The 4,209-nt window shown below is 43.6% G+C and overlaps 1 pseudogene; it reads right to left on the reverse strand.

Moving 5' to 3' along the window:
* Positions 1-1,255: 1,255 nt before the first annotated feature.
* On the reverse strand, positions 1,256-2,456 carry LOC100977503 (dual specificity mitogen-activated protein kinase kinase 4-like; annotated as a pseudogene).
* Positions 2,457-4,209: the final 1,753 nt, after the last annotated feature.

Below are 4,209 nucleotides of genomic sequence, written 5' to 3' on the forward strand. Positions count from 1 at the left end.
TTAAACACTAGCGCATATGAGAGATTTGGGGCTAAAAATCCTTGGTAAGAAACATCCCTGGTAATTATAAAGGTTTTTTGATATAAAAAAAGGCAAAATATTGGATTAAGCAAAAGTCACATAGCGACAACAGACCACAGGGGAAGGGAAAGAGATTCGGAAACTGAAGACCTGGACCAGTGATGGCAAGAAGGAAACAACTGAGATTTGGTCTTTTGCTGCCTACCAGAAATCTTTATCTAATCAATCAAGGCACATTGCTACTAGCTACTTCTCCCTGTTAGTGAGTTAGGATGGCTAAAGTATCAGGCTTAAGACCAAAGGGAAATATATAACTGCTACAAGTTGTTCCAGATAAAATAGTAGAATTAAAAACATCTGTAAACTTTGCCTTCTGTACTGTTTTCTTCTTTCAGTCCTGGTGGTTTGTGGCAGGTGGAACATCAAGTTGGCAGCACACCGAATTCTGAGAATGAAAAATTCTTAGGATCATCTCCTTCTTTGACAAGTGGCAGACTCCTGAGTCTTCCCAATGCAAAGTAGGACTGGTAAAGGAGAAAAGAACACATCCGGTCCTGTCTCAATATTTTAATGTTCACCTCTTTGAACGCAACATGGTTTTTGGTAAAGATAAATTCATTCTAATTTAACATGATATGTCAAACAGGAAATTTGGCTGAGCACATCGATCCCCAAACATCAACTGTAACTGTAAAGCAACAGAATATCACATCAGTAAATCTATTGCACTTGGTGAAGAAAGTAAATTCCTCCTTTGTCTCCTAGCTCCAGAAGGCAATGTGTCTCGTTGGGTGTGCAAGCTCTTCTCACTGAAGCCCGAGTCTCTATGTTCAGACATAGTACATCCATCACCGTGTCCTTCCAGGATTTGGAAGTCTGATAAAACACCATTCCAGTAGCTGCATCTCCAGGTTTGGAGTCTATAAATGAATTTAAGATGTGATCTAATCACAGTCAACAACTTGATCATACTGACTTCTACATTTCATGAATATGTTCATCACAAAAGAGCAGGATGAGGTCTCTCTGACCAGCACTAACACTGTGTGATCAATCAGGTATTACCAGGATATACGTTCTAGGTGACAGGAATATGTAGACATGATGGAAATGAACACCAATGTCATTGCACATGGTGTCTGGGTGAGCAATAAAAACACTGTGATATGGGATGAAAATTCTTTACCTTTTGCTTCCTCTCAGCCCTTTTTTTTAGTCTGATGTAGCAGCGATATCAAACAACATACATGGGAAAGCTGGGAGTAGCTGGCATTTGATCCAGGATTTGACAAAACATAGCATGCGACTTCAATGGTACGTTCTTCATAAATCAAAATAAAAAGATGTTTCAGAAGCTCTTTATGCTTTGGTCTTTTGGATTCATCCTTCGTAAGGCACAAGTTGACAAAGTTGATGAAACTTGGGGAGAATTCGTTTTCCTCAGAATTACTCAGCTGCGGAGGATCTCCTTTCACGACTTGTGTTAGTTGATCAAATACACTATTCCACTTTGGATAAGGAAATCGGCCCGTGGCCAACTCACACAATGTGATCCCCAAACTCCAGATATCAGAGCGGACATCATATGCTTGTCATGATGCACTTGGGTCTATTCTTTCAGGTGCCATGTATGGCCTACAGCCAGCATCTTCTGTCTTGGCAATAGAGTCCACAAGCTGCCCACTGATGCCAAAGTCACAGAGTTTAATATTTTCACTTCTGTCCAGAAGAATATTGGAAGGTTTGATATCTCTGTGAATAATTTTCAAGTTTTCTTTTAAGTGATTTAATGCTTTCACAGATGCTAAAGTGATTTTGCCTAAAATTTCTTCTGGAATAACATCATCTAATACACTATACACATATTTGTAAAACTTATCAAACGAGATAGACATGAGTTCCATACAGGTCCAACAGTCACCCTGTCTGAAGAGTGCATCATAAAACTGAACAATGTAAGGGCAATCACTACTCTTCATTACTTCATCCAAATCCATAAGAGGTTGTTTTAGTTCTTTTTCATTCACTGTTGACCGAATTCTTTTAACTGCCATTATTTGCCCACTTGGTTTGTGGACCATTTTGTTGGCAGAACCATAAACTCCTCATCCAATTTCTCCAAGGTCTTTCAAGTCCTCTGCAGTGAAATCCCAGTGTTGTTCAGGGGAGATCTTCAGTTTTCCTGATGACTCAATGCTGTGTGATCTCAGTCTCTCTATGTGTGGGTTTTGAACTCCTGTAGGATTGGGATTCAGAGTAAACCTTGCTGTAGATTTGAAAGGTGGATTTGCAAAATTCAACTTCAGTGCTTTGTGTTTACCCTGCATGCTGCTGATGGCTGGGTGGCCTGGCTTCAGGGATCCTACAGGTCTCGGGGTGCGGCTGCCACTGCTGCCCCCGGAGCCTCAGCCGCCGCTCAGGCTCGGAGCTGCCATTGTTGGGAGTGAGGAGCCAAGCGACGCCGTGGCGGCTGCAATGCAGCCCTGGTACAAGAAATTTCTAAGCAGGAAAGCATTCAAGATGTAGCCTGATTGCTTATAACAGCATATTATCAGATATAGGAGCAAATAAATGACGAAGTTGGTACTTATATTTAAAAGGAAAGTAGAGCATAAGTTCAGAAAATGTGCATCTTAGCCCTGTGGTAAAGAAAGAATCCAAGCAGACTGTAGAGCAATCACTTGCTAGAGAGATTAGCATTACTAAAAGGGAGCCAAGTGCTAATATCCAAGACAATGAGGGAAAAAAAAGACTAGGAGGCATTTCAGAAGTCTTTGGGACAGCCCAGAGGTCTACCAGGAAATAATGGTTTCTGGGCCAAGCCCTGGGCTGTGCTATACTACACAGCCTCAGGACACTGCTCTTCATATCCTGGCTGCTCTGGCTCCAGCCTTGGCTCAAAGGGGTCCAGGACACTGCTTCAGAGGGCACAAGCTGTAAACCAGCAGCTTCCATGTGGTGTTAAGCCTGTGGGCACAAAGAATGCAAGAGTAAAGGAGGCTCGGCAACTTCCACCTAAAATTTCAAAGGTTGTATGAGAAAGCATGGGTGCCCAGGCAGAAACTTGCCACAGAAATGGAGCTACAACAGAGTGTCTCTACTAGGGCAGTGCTGAGGGGAAATGTGACATTGCAGTTCCAACGCAGACTCTCCACCAGGTCACTGCCTAATGGAGCTGTGAGAGGGGGCTGCCATCCTCTAGACCCAACAATAACGGAGGTAAGGGCAGCTTGCACCCTCAGCCTGAAAAAGTCATAAGCACTGGACTCCAACCCATCAGGGCAGCCATGTCAGCTGGATTCAGCAATTCCATAGAAGCAGAGCTACCCATGGCTTTGGAAGTCCTCTCCTCACACCAGTGTGCCCTGGATGCAGGACATCAAGTCAAATGAGATTATTTTGGAGCTTTAAGAGTTAATGAGTATCCTGTTGGGTTTAAGACTTGTGTGAGGCCTATTAGCCCTTTCTTTTGGCTGAATTCTCTCTTTTGGAATTGGATGTTTACCCAATGCCAGTACCACCATTATATCTTGGGAGTAAATAACTTGATTTTGATTCTACAGGTTCATAGATGGAAGGAACTTGAGTCTCAGATGAGGCTTTGGAAATTGGACTTGGGAACTTTTGAGTTGGGGCTGAAACAAGTTAAGACTTGGGGGGACAACTGAGAAGGGATCATTGTCAGGCCTTTGAGCCCAAGCTAAGCCATCATATCCCCTGTGACCTGCACGTATACATCCGGATGGCCTGAAGTAACTGAAGAATCACAAAAGAAGTGAAAATGGCCTGTTCCCACCTTAACTGATGACATTACCTTGTAAAATTCCTTCTCCTGGCTCATCCTGGCTCAAAAGCTCTCCCACTGAGCACCTTGTGACCCCTATCCTTGCCTGCCAGAGAACAACCCCCTTTGACTGTAATTTTCTTTTTTTTTTTGAGATGGAGTCTGGCTCTGTCACCCAGGCTGGAGTGCAGTGGCGCGACTTGGCTCACTGCAACCTCCGCCTCCTGGATTCACGCCATTCTCCTGCCTCAGCCTCCCAAGTAGCTGGGACTATAGGTGCCTGCCACCATGCCTGGCTAATTTGTGTGTATGTGTGTATTTTTAGTAGAGACAGGGTTTCACTATGTTAGTCAGGCTGGTCTCAAACTCCTGACCTCTTGATCTGCCCACCTTGGCCTCCCAAA

The sequence above is a fragment of the Pan paniscus genome, chromosome X, assembly GCF_029289425.2.
Source record: "Pan paniscus chromosome X, NHGRI_mPanPan1-v2.0_pri, whole genome shotgun sequence".
Classification (NCBI taxonomy): domain Eukaryota; kingdom Metazoa; phylum Chordata; class Mammalia; order Primates; family Hominidae; genus Pan; species Pan paniscus.